This window comes from Nothobranchius furzeri, chromosome 9 (assembly GCF_043380555.1).
Source record: "Nothobranchius furzeri strain GRZ-AD chromosome 9, NfurGRZ-RIMD1, whole genome shotgun sequence".
NCBI lineage: Eukaryota > Metazoa > Chordata > Actinopteri > Cyprinodontiformes > Nothobranchiidae > Nothobranchius > Nothobranchius furzeri.
Genome location: NC_091749.1, coordinates 67,541,714 through 67,556,234, shown reverse-complemented (window position 1 = coordinate 67,556,234; position 14,521 = coordinate 67,541,714). Strand labels below are relative to the sequence as shown.

Genomic DNA, 14,521 nt, shown 5'->3' with positions numbered 1-14,521 from the left:
CCCATGTTTTTCCAGCTGATATGGTCAAAGAGTTAACTACATGTGACATTATGGTGTCAAAGTTAATCTTTTTAATTATTTAACCTTTAAATGTGAAACTCATCTATGAGACGGACTCAATTCATGCAAATCCAGACATTTTAGCCTTTATTTGTTATAATTGATGACAGCTGACAAAAACCCTGCATTTAGAATTACATACAATCAGAATATTGCGAGAAGGTTCACTGTTGTAGACTCAACCTGCCACACTACTCAGCTACTGAATAAAAAACACCTGCAAAGGGTTCCTTTAGATGGTCTCTCAGTTTAAACTGGATTACTGAAATAAATGTTGTTTCTAATTTGTCCTGTTCCACCAGTATTATTATTATTATTGTCATTATTAATCATAATACATAAAATAAAATGTTTTATTGTGTAGTTTCATTTTCTGTCCGCAGCAGAGGACTACAAAACGTTGGGTCCATCAATGATGACGCATTTCCTATTTGTCCCACTCGCTCACTCATACACACACACCCGCACGCGCACACAAACGCGCAGATCCGCTGCTCACACACCGTCCACCGGCCGCTTGGAAATAGCTCCCGAGGCGCTGGATGTTTTGGGGCTGAAAGAAGCGGGACTGTCGGCTTCTTCTCGGGGCCGGTTTGGTTGGAATGCTCCAGCAGAGGACCTGAAGGTAGGTTCCCAATCCTGTAATCGGATTATTCTGGTGCCCATCTCCCCCGCAGCAGCAGCGGCAGGAGGCGTAGTGTGGATGTGTGTGACCTCCTCTCGGACCACCAAACTGCTCGCTGTGGAGCTCCAGATCCTCCTGCTGCTGCTGGAGGATCCTGTCGCGGCGTCGCCTCCTGTTTTTATTTATCTGAACTCATTAAGTTGTGGTTTGAGGCAGAAAACGGGACTTGTTTGTGTCTTTCATTTTTATTTCGGCCACTCTCAAGACCACAAACCTCACCGCGACCACCGCGGCTGCTGCTGCGGGCGTCCCGGTGAGTTTTGTGGGTGTTTCATCTAACCACCTCCGTCCAGCGCAAACAGGCACGGAGAGTTCACTCAGGGGCTGGGAAGGTAAATGAAAACGCCGCTGACCAGCGCCTCCGCCATGTTTCCATGTCAGCCAAGCCACAGGCGACTGGCTCCAACTTTTATGTCCCATCAGAAACGCAGCGAGCTGCTGGAGCGCGGTCCTGCTACGCGTTTGGTGGAAATTCTAAAAATCGCGCAGCGTGGATTTATCTTTCTAGGTTTAAACCCGCGACTCGTGCGTTTTCATGATGCTGAAGGAGAGCATCAGCGTGCAGGAGCGGCTCTGCAGCAGCAGCACGGTTCCGTTGGACCAGCACCGAGTACGGCTGCTGCCGCTGCTACACCCCTTGTTTAAATAACGAGTCTCATATTCAGCCTTATTTTTACACGCATGGTCACATGCTGGTGTTACCGGAGGAAATCTCGTGATATCTTAAAGTGTCACCCCCCCCCCTCCCTCCCTTCCTCTCTCCCTCTCTCTCACATACACACACACATGTTGTGTGCAATGATCAATACAATTTGTGGTTGTTGGTGCAATGAGGAGACGGGTGACAGGTCATGTGATGGGTAAAATATACTCAGCCAATCACACGGCAGCAAACTCACCTGTTTAGGCACCTAGGCATGGTGACATCATGCAGAAGTTCAAAGCTGAGCATCAGAAATGAGAGGAAAGCGAGATTTGAATGAATGTTGCGAGGTTGCTGCTGAGTAGTTCAGGTTCTTCTGGGAGTTTCACTCAACCTTCTCTTGGTTGATCTGAAAAGGAGAAGATTTGAGCAGCAGGTGTGAGGAGCAGACTCTCGCGATGTCAGCGGAGAACAGGGGGGACTCATTCCACACCGGGTGCTGCTGGGGGCGTTCGTTCAAACTGGGTCACCAAAGCGTGGACGCCCACAGATCAGAGCCGGGTTCAAACGCCACAGCCTACCCGAGTATTGCTGCTGATCACGTCCAACCCTTTAGGACCACCACCACCACCCTTCTGATGGCTACTTCCATCTAATAAGGTTGGGCGATTGGACAAATCTGTCGACGGAATGGAAGGTCTTTGTTTACATCCACAAGGGTCCATTAAAAGAACTCCACTAAAATAGTCCACACAGCAATTCTTACATCCACAATCCAACATAATACAGCTGAAAACTCTTTTTCCTTCATATGCATCTCTTTCTCACCATAACTTCCTCATATTATCTTCAACCTTTTGATCAACGCCTTACCTGATCACACAGGTGAAGGGCTACTCCCTCTAGGGGCTAAATCAGCAGCTATTGGCCGATATGTCGGAAGTACCGCCCACTTATTCTTATGTGTGTCTTGAACCAGTTGGAGCGCATGTGGTGGAAAAGGAGAATGACATCATGAATGCGATCATGTGATGCTATCTTGTTAATCTGAACCAGAACCTCTGAAGAATAGTTCAACACCTTCTCTGGTCCACACCATTACCAGCAAAGTGTACCTAATAATGTGACCAGTGGGGGTATAGCCCCCCCCCCCCCCCCCCCCCCCCCCCCCCCCCGTAGTCCATCATTTCTCACTCTGCCCAGACCTTAGTCTGTCACATCACCTTAGAGGCTACAGTGTGTTATTCCTCATCATCGACTGCTCTCCTCCAGAGCCGTGTCCAGGACTTTCAAAATGGGGTGGCCCATGTGGGGTACTTGTTTATTCATAGGTGGCACCAATGGTTATGCTTATGTATTTATTTACACAAATCATTTATTTATTTATTTATTTACTTTCTAGTGAATTTTTGACTTTCACATTGCACATCACCATTTTTTTTTCATCTTCTACTTTTGTGGTGGTTAGCAAGTCACTTCTTGTTCATTACTGCCACCAACTGGAGTTGAGTGGGACTCTAAATATTATGTATGTGAACATGAAAACATATTAAATAATATTAATACTACATGCCTTGGCAACCACACACTATTTTGGAGTTTACAACCCAAGCCTTTTGTCGACAATGTAAAGTCAATTTAAACTGGAACTTAGTGTGGTGGCACCTGGGGTGGCCAGTCAGATTCTAAGGGTGGCATGTGCAACCCCAGGCTACTCCCTGGACACGCCCCTGCTCTCCTCGCCGTTTTACCGCACGTCCGACAGGTGTGAGTAACACCAGTCAGGAAAAACCCGTCGGCAAGGAAAGAAAACGACAGCAACAAAGAGAAGAGCGTCTAAAAAATGTGTCCTTCAAAATGGCAGCGTCTAACAAGCGAGGCCTCTGCGCGTCGACGCTCATCCGTTCCCCACTGCTTCGTTTCGGTGAGAACGTCGTTTTTCTCCCCCTTCGAGCCCTGCGGTGAACTGTTGCCTTCAGCTGCTGCTCCTGTTTGGTATGCAGCCCTGCCACCCACTCGAAGCATGAAGACAAACAAATACAATGTAGCTGTTCACTTAAGTGCTGAAATCAGTCGGTGAAAGAATGAAACCACCGTTTCGTATTCAGGGATTAAAACCAATCTGTTCTGTTGTTCTTTAGTAGATAATCAAAGATAAACCACAGTAGTAGAGTATGGGGTGCCATTTGTAAAGTCAAGCAGTCATAATCTAACAGCAATATTTCTGGATATTTAGCAAATCATAAGAGAAAAAATTGGGAGTTCACTTTTTCGAAGTCATATTTTCATCATGTTATTCGTACATTTATAAATGTTAAAGTTTCCAAATAAATATTTAGTTAGCAAGCTAAATATTTAATTTATAGTTAAATATTTATGTTGCAAACTAAATATTTAGGTCTGATCTAAATATTTAGTTTGTAAAATAAATATTTAATTCACTAACTAAATATTTAATTTACTAATTATTTATTTTGGAACTAAACATTTAATTTGTAAATTAAATATTTATTTTCCAAAATAAATATTTAGATCCCAGCTAAATATTTATTTTGGAGCTAAACATTTAGTTTTCAAAATCAGTATTTGGGAAATAAATATTTAAGTCTGACCCAAAAATATAAAATATAGTGTGGAGCTAAATAACATTGTGGAAAATAAATATTTAGCCGGTACTTAAACATTTAGCTAATATGCAAATTTGCTTGCCAATAAGCAGAAGTTGGTTACCAAAATAAAAGCTGGATCTCGCTAACTTCTTTATAAACACTTGTTCCGAACCAGAACTTGTTTTATCTCCGGTTCTATTCTTCTGAACATGTCCGACGTGTTGGCTGAAGAAGAATAGAACCGGAGGTAAATATTTATTTTCCACGATGTTATTTAGCTCCACACTATATTTATTATTTTTGGGTCAGACTTAAATATTTATTTCCCAAATACTGAGTTTGCAAACTAAATGTTTAGCTCCAAAATAAATATTTAGCTGGGATCTAAATATTTTTTTGAAAATAAATATTCAATTTACAGATTAAATATTTAATTTACAAATTAAATATTTATTGTACAATTTAAATATTTAGTTCCAAAATAAATATTTAATTAGTAAATGAAATATTTAGTTAGTGAATTAAATATTTATTTTACAAACTAAGTATTTAGATCAGACCTAAATATTTAGTTTGCAACATAAATATTTAACTATAAATTAAATATTTAGCTTGCTAACTAAATATTTATTTGGAAACTTTAACATTTATAAATGTATGAATAACATGGAGAAAATATGACTTCGAAAAAGTGAACTCTCAATTTTTTTCTCTTATGATATGCTAAATAACCAAAAATATTGCTGTTAGATGACTGTTTGACTTTACAAATGGCATCCCATAGTAGAGATCTAATTTGTCCAAACTGCGTTGACCGTTCTCTGCTGCTCGACCTTCAGGGTTCATCCAAAAGGGCTCAGCCCATCAGCTACACGTGGCTAATTTATTGATCTGTCTCTTTGTTACGCACGATTAAAAACAGGCTTGTGTCATGACCGGTGGCCACAGAGGAAGTAATGAGCACGCCATAATGACATTTTAATCACAGTGGTGATGCAGCAGATCACAGGAGGCAGGCAGCAAACGGCCTGTGGCAGCTCCACTCAGCCCTGCTGTGCCTGTCAGGAGAAAAAAGAGCGGGCAGGAAGTGCCATTATCAGCCGGATCAATCACCGTTGCAGGGCTATGGTTAGGACGTCCAGCTTGGCTATTTCCTGCAGGAGATTGCAAGTCCTGGCTGGTGTAGAGACGAGGAAACCAGGTTTCTGGTATTGTTGGAGAATTTTCTGGAAGGATGCGTAGAGTCGCAGAAAGACTCTGCAAACTAATTATGGCTTCATTACGTTTTTATTGGATGTGACACCTATTTAAGGGAAGGGAAACGCAACAGTATATTGATTTGCTGGCCTTATTAACACAAACGACATGTTTTACATTAATTTGCTTGTTTCTTCTCAGTGCAGCTGGTAAACTTCAGGACCTTGAGATTAATGGTTGTCAGGTTGGTATAAGCGTCTGGCTTGCAAACGTCAAGTCTATTCATTAGTTTTTCATTACGTGTTTCTAACTGAGTAAAATCTGTTTTAATGGCAGGTGATTGTGTTGTTCACAAGCTGGTAGTTCATCGGTCCTGTCACCTTTAATTAGAGCACGTTGATTAACCCTAGTTAATTCTTTAACCCTAGTTTTTTGTTTTGTTTTTCATTGAATCTTATTTAAGATCATTATTTAAATGTTTATAAATGGGGCTGCGTACCAGGATAATGCCAGTGTACTGAGGAGTTAGACACTCCGACTGCAGAGGGGGTGAATGACCTACGGTAGCGTTCTGTTTTACATCTGAGATGTCTCCGTCCGCCTCTGAAGTAGGGTTGGGCATCGTTTGATTTTGAACGATTCCGATTCCAGTTCTTTGTTTCAATTCCGGTTCCTATCGATTCCCGATTCCAATTCTATCAAGACACGACGTGCTTTACATGAGCCGGCTAACCACAGGTCCTACATGATGAAATAATCTTAACTTCAACATGAATTTTAATTCTATGAACAACAACATCACCTTCATTTAGACAAAAACGTGTTTTGGAGAAAAAAAGAAACAGACTTGCAGCACAACCCGTGTGTTTGTTTCTGACTAGAGCCCTGCACTGAAGCCCGAGGCCCTCGGGTCGGCCCGGTGTTCTGAGAAAACCTCCTACTTTGGCAAAACGTCCTACCCGTAGGCTAATTTTACGGTGTTTTACATGACACAAACCCTAACCATAACTCTAACCCTAACCAAAAAAATCAAGTATCAACGTCAATAAAAAGTACTTACTAATACTTACTACTTATCTATTTTCCTGGCTATTAGATCCACCGTGTTGACGTATTTAACACGTTTCCTCCACGCTGCAGGAGTTAAAGTTTACAACACGGAGTAAAAGTTCGGCAGACACGTTTGTTCATATCTGGGTGGGGGGAGGGGGGGCTCGGTGCTGCACACAGACAGCTGGTGTGATCAGCTCTGAAAAGCGTTGATCACAATTAGCAGATCGTGTTTATTTTTCAATGGAGATCGGCCGCGGATTCCTCTTCCGGTCGGCATTCTAGGAATCGAAATAAAAAAAACTTTGAATGATTCAGGGAAAAACTAACAGCTGGTCCCGGTTTCAGTCGATGCTCGATGCCCAACCCTGCTCTGAAGGAGCTGCCCATGGTCTCCACATTGGGTGGGAGGGTTTTTTAAGTTGGAGGTCATCTTCCCCAGCATCCTCCTCTCACACGTCTCCTCAGCTTTATCCAGCGGGCAGCCCAGAACCGAGCTAGCTTAGTTAGCTAGCTTGTTCATTCTCTTCCTGTCTCAGCCAGAGCTGCCTGCACCACAACAGACCACAGCACAGTGGATAATAGAGCCAATCACAGACTGATAAAAGGGTTTTAGCAGCTGGGAATGAACGCCGAAGGACCTCAGCCTCCTCAGGAGGTGGAGGCAGCTTTGGCCCTTCTTAAGCCTGGTTCATGCTTCTCCGTCAGTTCCACAAGGGACAGACACGCACGGATTGACGGAAGCGTTTTGCTCTCATACTTCTCCGTCTCCTGGAGAGTGTTGCAAAGCAATTCCCTGCCAGGACAACAGAGGGCGTAGCGCTGTTCTGTGGTATCCTGTCATGTATCGGTCCAAGATCGTGTGTTTATATTGTGTTTTTTGTGTTTATAAGAGACTTTTAACACGGACATATTTGTCTCTCATTCTCCTCCACCTCTTCATGCGCTCCCCACCTCTAAACCCACGTTTCCTGTCATTTCTGTCCACAAATAAAACGCTTGCTGCGCATCTTTTCACTCCTCCAGTCACGGGAGGATGAAACGTTCATATTTTTAGAGTTTTTTCGCGAGGTCTTCTTCAAGCTTCTCCGTGTCTGCTGCTAGTTATCCTCGGCTCTCTTTGCAATGGCGGCGCTGTAAACAACAGCGGCGTCCTGACCAATCACAAGCTTGCGTAATCCGTCTCGTTCGACGGATGTTTAGAAAAGTGGGCTCGACTCCGTACGTACTTGCGTGCCTGCCGGAGCCCTACGCAAGGACGGATAATGGCGTTGCGTGTCTCCGCACTGACACAGACGGAGAAGCATAAATCACACAGCATCTGTGTTGTTGGACCAGTTCAGTTTGCTGCTGAGGTGAACACCCAGGTACTTAAAGGTATCCACCACCTCAATGTCTGCTCCCTGGATGTTTACTGGTGAGTGAGGAGGAGTGTTTCTGTGGAAGTCAATCACCGTTTCCTTTGTTCCTTGTTCAGGCGAAGGTGGTTACACTCACACTGGTCCACCAAGTCCACGATGACTGACCTGTACTCCTGGTCATTCCCTTCAGACACACAGCTGACAATGGCCGAGTCATCAGAGAACATCTGGAGGTGACAGCTGCTGGTGTTGTAGGTGAAGTCTGAGGTGTAGAAGGTGAAGAGAAAGGGAGAGAGCACCGTACCGTGGATGGTCTTCCTTGTTTGGAAAGCACCAGACAGAATGCATGGAGGTAGCCGAGGCTGTCTTCTGGGCACATGCCATCACACACCACTAAATTCTCGTTTGCATTAACACAAACCCTTGTTGGCCTCTGCTAGTTAATTGTCTTTAAATACTTTGCGTGACTCTCGGACAGACAACATCACTTTGCACATCTAGTGTGTGAGAGTGAATGTGGAGTGTGTTTTGCAGCTGCGGCGGTCTGCAGTCCTGCAGAAGAGAAGTCCCCGTACGCGTTTCTGTGTGTCGTGTGATAAAAGACGGCGGATCGACTTTAAAAAATACTAAATTCAGAGCATGCTTGATACAAAATGCTCAAAGCGGCATGGTTGTCTTGGAGACGGAGGATGGAGAAGTCAGCTTGGGTATTTTTGACAAGCTGCAGTGCAGAGATGTTCATGTGATCGCATCAGAATCCCCATGCAAGCTTTGTGTTTTAATTTTGGACACCATGATGATTCCATTCGGAGAGGCCGAGACTTAAATGTGCACATGCCATTTTTAAATGAGCACTGCCAGGAAGGGAAAGCTCTCTAAGCTGTACAAACATCTGCATTCAGCTGTTGGGATTGGGGGAGACGGTGAAACCCAGGCGTTATACTCGAGGTCCTGGCTAAGCGGAGCATCATCTCAACTCTTGGCTGAAAGAGGATCTGCTGTGAAACGCTACTGAGCTCTTCAGCTATTACTGGCCTGCATCTCTGGCAGAAATCCCTGCTGCCATGGTTGCCACCTCCAGGCTCATGGCTCTTAGTCACAAGGGCAGAAATGTGACCTAATCAGGTGTCTGCTCTGAGGCTGCCCAGACAGAAGCACACTTCCCTGCAAACCGCGTCCAGATGGCTTTTTTTTTCTGTTCCCAGCCGCGAGTGGCCGGCTGCTGCTGAACGCCGTGCGGTTCTCGTGTTTCTCTCGGCGTCACGTTTTAGAAAGCAACGCTTCAGGCAGTGACGTCCATTTTCTGTTTATCTGCTTGTTTTCTTTTTCTGCTCGGGGTCGTTTGATCCTTCCTCAGACTCATGGCTGCAGGCGCCGTAAAGGTTACAAGGAGAACACCTATTTAGTGTCGGGGTTGAGTCCTCAGACGGAGTCGGGAGAGTCTGCAGATGGGAAGTGAGCCAAGCGGCTAACTTTCCTTTAGTTTTAATATAGATAGACCCTGCTTACTGCCTAGATGCCACATGTTCTTATTTCTGCATCAGGTTAGAGTTCTGTTAGATGATAGAAATGAAACAGGGGGGCTGGTTGTAACTGAATCTGCCGCCCAGGCCATCAACAAATGCCATTCTCGTTACCCAACATGCTTGTTGACAAATTTCAACATTTGTACCACTCATCGATGTATTTCCGTCTCCGTGACGTTGTGCTTGGTGAAAATGATCCCGTGTCGGAATTCCCCTGGAAGTGACTCTGGAGGTGCTCATGGCTTTGTTTAGCTGGGATGAGGACTGGGAATGTATCTGGTCTCCTTTGGTCCTCCCCAGCCCCTCCCACAGCCCTGCTGCAGTCTGGGGGAGCTATTCTTGGGTTGGCATGAGGATGAATTCTCGCTTCAAATGTTTATCGGCTGACTGGAATTAGGAGTAGCTCCGTCTGTAACCGGCTGCTGGCAGAGGGACCTGGGTGTTGCAGAACAGGGAGGGCAAAACACTTGTAGGTGGTGAGGATGATCAAAAGTTACGTTCCAGCAGGGGCAGCTCCTCTCTGTAATCGGATACAAGCTCAGGTCCTGGTCATGTAGGGTGTTTTAGTTGGCTTTGCTCAGAAATGTGCAAATAATTCAGATTTCTCATGTTATTTTTTCTCTAATAAGAAAACAAAACCAAGATCTTCCTATTTGTTCAGCTGGGCGCCTTTATTTGCCTTAAACCCAAAGATCAGTGTTTGTGTTTTTGTGGGCCTATCAGAACTTCTGGGTAATCTTACTGGGCCAGCTTAAAAGGACCGTTTCAGGCACCAACCAAGTCCCTAAACCGGAGTATGTACCCACAATGCGGGTGAAAAATTGAAGCAATCCCGGAAGTGAAATAAATTGCAGTTCCACCCTCATCCACTAGGGGCTGGTGTCAGAAGCGAGCAAATCCTCATTGACTCCCATGTTAAAAATACCAATTTCACAGCAGAAATAAACATGTTTACAGCCTGGTACCAAAACATGTTTTTGGTTTAAATGATCTAGTTTACACTCATGACAACTCTGAGGGGGGTGAATTTTTTTCTCACTCTTCTGTTTAAGTGTATTAAAAGCCTAAAATTCTGTATAATTAATGAGCATCAGACCCACGTGACCATAGAGCTAGCTCCATGGAAAGGCCTCAGTAGAGCCTCGGTCTGGCTCGGAAACTGTTCCGGGATTTTGAGTCTCTGTGTTTGTGTATTCTTGTTTGGATATTTTTTGTGCAATTGTTGGACAAAATGACTTGCTGTGGCATTAATTGCACTAATAGAGCGTCCAAGGAGTCTCCACTTCATTTTTTTCTGTAAGTAAAATTATATTTATGTATTTTAGGTCACTGCCAAGCTGAGCTTAGATTTTAACATGTACTGTTTAACCATGAAATTTAAATGTAATAGGGTAAAACCCAGTGCATTTAACATAATGCTGCACTTTAGAAAATGGGTTGAAATATAACATGTTGGTGGAGCTGGGTTCCCACTATCGGCTTGTGGAGCTCTCGGAGACCTCTGTGTTCCACCCGGTTTTACCCAGCGGTCAGCCCGGCGTATCTCTGACTCAGAAGCTCTGGTGTTGTGCACAATTAACTCCTGTTGTAGCTAGGCTGCTACCTCCGTTAGCTTAGCTCCCACCTCCGTGTTAGCTTCAGGTTAGCTTGTAGCTAGTTCGACCGGGTGTCTTCAGTTGATCCCAGCCTTACAGCCACACCCTCAGCTCCTCCTCTCTTCCCTTTTATGGAATTGTCTGGGCTTGACGGAACCTGTGACACGGTCAAAATGGCGGTGGTGGCCACCTCCCATTTAGCCTCAAAAACGTGTTATTGAAGCCTATGGAAACCCATTGTCCATATATGTATGTCGATGGTATGTACTCAGAAATGAAAAATCGTAGATGGAGTCGCTGGGCGGGGCTTGTGTTGGACTCATGCTGATTGGCTGTAACTCACCAAACATCTGTCATTTGTAAAACTGTAAGAGTTGCTGATGGAAGGAAAATAAAATAAGCAGCATTGACTGCTTTAAAATCACTGTTTGTAAACTCCTACCCCCGAAAAACGCAGCAGCGCCCCCCCTCCCCACACACACACAACGCCTTAATGATAATAATAATAATAATAATACATTTTATGTAAAAGCGCCTTTCAGGACGGCCAAGGTCACTTGACAGCAAAATACATTAAAACAACAATAAAACACAATGAATAAAAGAACATAGAAAAATAAACAATTCAAATAAAATTTGAGGTCATAGGCAGATCTGAACAGGTGTGTCTTGAGTCTGGATTTGAAAAGGGTGAAACTGTCAATATTTCTGCTGTCTAGCAGGACTGAGTTCCAGAGTCGGGGAGCAGAGCGGCTAAAAGCTCTGCTCCCCATGGTAGTAAGACGGGCAGAAGGGCCAGCAAGATGGCGGGAGGAAGATGATCTGAGGGAACCCGAGGGGGTGGTAATACTTATAAGGTCAGAAATATATGGAGGAGAGAGGTTGTGGATGGTTTTGAAGGTATGGAGGAGAATCTTGAAGATGGACCGGAATCTAACTGGAAGCCAGTGAAGCTGCTGGAGAACCGGGGTGATGTGGTGAAAGGAAGGGGTTCTGGCGATAATGCAGGCTGCTGAGTTCTGGACCAGTTGAAGTTTATGAAGGAGTTTGTTGGGGAGACCAAAAAGAAGTGAATTTCAGTAATCGAGACGGGAGGTGACGAGACTGTGGACAAGAATGGCGGCAGTGTGAGGGGTAAGGGAGGGGCGGAGACGGTTTATGGATCGAAGATGGAAATATGCTGACCGAGTTATGTTATTGATGTGAGCGGTGGAGGATGACACCCAGACACGGCTGCTTTCCAGTCCCCCTGCATGGATTAAATTACATCTTACTTTGATGTAATTAATTGTAAACGTTAATTGTATTAATGCCTGCAGACGCTTTTGGGAACTGATTAGTGACGTCACTCCCCAAATGGTCGCGATATGCTGACGTCTTATTAAGGTCGATTATGTGGAGACGCATCGGCTGTGAGGGCCCAGCCATCGTAACCCCCCCCCCGTGGAAACACAGCTCATGTTGGAGTTAGTAATTATTTCTTCCTCTTTGACAAGCAAAGCACCAGAAGGTGAAAGGTCGAGCTCCTTTTCACACATCCTCTGCGATCCTGTCACTCTACTTCATTCATTCATGTAGTTTTAAACTAGACGCGTCTCCTCTTGCAGCAGCCTCACGTCCATCCAAGCTGATGCTGCAGAATTCTGCGGATGGATGGCGACAGGAATAGCGCTTTAAGTGGCCGTTGATGTTTGAGCGTTACACAATCACACCGTCGTTGCTCCACGCTCTTGGCCGAAACCTTTTTGTCTGCTAGGGCCTTGCTCGTCCTCCTCGCTTCCCCGCATGCCTCTGGAGCTGCTGGTGGAGGTTGAAAAAAGCCATATAAGGGAAACCTCTCTTTGTTTATTAGTTAAGGCCGAGTGCATGGGAGAGCTGCCAGGCCCTCGCACAAGGAAATGGGGACAGAGAGAGAGGAGAGGACCAAACAGAGTGTGCTCAGTTATCTGGAGTTGTAAACATTGCTCCTGTGTTAAAGCCTGCAATGTGATTGTTGCAGCTGGTCTGCATTACATCTGAAGCTCTGAGCATAATGAAGTGGGCGAAAATAACCATTTATTGGGCCAGCGGGCAGTGACTGCAATCTACAAGGATGCTCATATTAGCCGATGGCACACTTGACAGAATAAACGTTAAGGCCCTGCAGCCTTTCGTATTAAGATAATCTATGTAGAGAAAATATTGCGTTATTGCCAGTTTGGCTCCAATAAACGATTTTATGCTCAAAATTACAAGATCCAGAGCCGTGTCCAGGACTTTTAAAATGGGGTGGCCCATGTGGGGCACTTGCTTATTCATGGGTGGCACCAATGGTTATGCTTATTTATTTATTTACACAAATCATTTCAGAATCATAATCAGAAAGAATTTTATTGCCAGCGATCCAGAGCATAGGAACTTGACTCCACAGAACAGCCTGACCAAGATTGCATACACACATAGAGACAGGACAGATACAGGCAGACCATTTATTTATTAATTTACTTTCTAGTGAATTTTTTAGTTTCACATTGCGCAATCACCATTTTTTTTTCCTCTTCATCTTCTACTTTTGTGGTGGTTAGCAAGTCACTTCTTGTTGCTTTACTGCCACCAACTGGAGTTGAGTGGGACTCTAAATATAATGTATGTGAACATGAAAAAATATTAAATAATATTAATACTACATGCCTGGGCTAGAAAACAAGGTGAAAGGTGCATGCACCCACACACTATTTTGGAGTTAACAACCCAAGCCTTTTGGTCGACAATGTAAAGTCAATTTAAACTGGAACTTAGTGTGGTGGCACCTGGGGTGGCCAATCAGATTCTAAGGGTGGCATGTGCTACCCCAGGCCACTCCCTGGACACGCCCCTGACAAGATCATGTGGAATCTGTTAGCAATGGGACCCAAACCCTCTACCACAGCAAATTGCAGCCCAATGTTTTTATATATCAAGTTAAAATCAGGTGAGTCCAAAGGTTACTCAGTTGTACATCCAGCGTTTGCTCTCTGACACCTTCATGCTTGTGCATTTAATCAAATTTAGCTCCTAAACAATTTTTCAGATGACACCCCACCCCCTTCCCACAGCCTGAATTCACGGGTCTCCTGTGGTGTTTTAAATGTCAAAAATAAAGATGTGCTGCACGTCAAGTAATTCAATTCAATTCAATTTTATTTATATAGCTCCAAATCACGACAAGAGTCGTCTCAAGGCATTTCACATAATAAACATTCCAATTCAGGTCAGTTCATTAAGCCAATCAGAAATAATGTTTCCTATACCACCAGGGGCGACGTCACCAGGGGCGACGGTGGCACAGGAGTTAAGTGCTCGCCCCGTAATCGGAAGGCTGCAGATTCGAGTCCCGCTCAGTCTGTCGCTGTCGTTGTGTCCTTGGGCAAGACACTTAACCCACGTTGCCTGCTGGTGGTGGTCGGAGGGACCGGTGGCGCCAGTGCTCGGCAGCCTCGCCTCTGTCAGTGCGCCCCAGGGCAGCTGTGGCTACATTGTAGCTCATCCCCACCAGTGTGTGAATGGGTGAATGACTGATTGTGTTGTAATGCGCCTTGGGGGGTTCCAGAACTCTAGAAGGCACTATATCAAATACAGGCCATTTACCATATAAGGAACCCAGCAAATTGCATCAAGTCACTGACTAGTGTCAAGAGTCTTTACAGCAACATTTTGAGTCAAAGAATGTATTTAGATAACAACTAAGGAAATATACAGACGAACTCCACATAAATACTAACAGATATGGCTTCACATATAAGAACTGTTCTATTGTTTGTCAGTCCGATGTCGGTT

General features: G+C 44.5%; 1 protein-coding gene across 2 annotated transcripts in view; it reads left to right on the top strand.

Annotated features, from left to right (window-relative positions):
- The first annotated feature begins 505 nt into the window (after positions 1-505).
- tln2a (talin 2a) overlaps positions 506-14,521 on the top strand; it is a 123,921-nt gene continuing 109,905 nt past the window's right edge. The window contains exon 1 of one of the 2 annotated variants that reach the window (XM_070555112.1): positions 506-685. The gene's annotated coding sequence lies outside the window, so the exon portion shown is untranslated. The remainder of the gene's footprint in view (positions 686-14,521) is intronic. The other variant, XM_054731947.2, reaches the window with a different exon arrangement.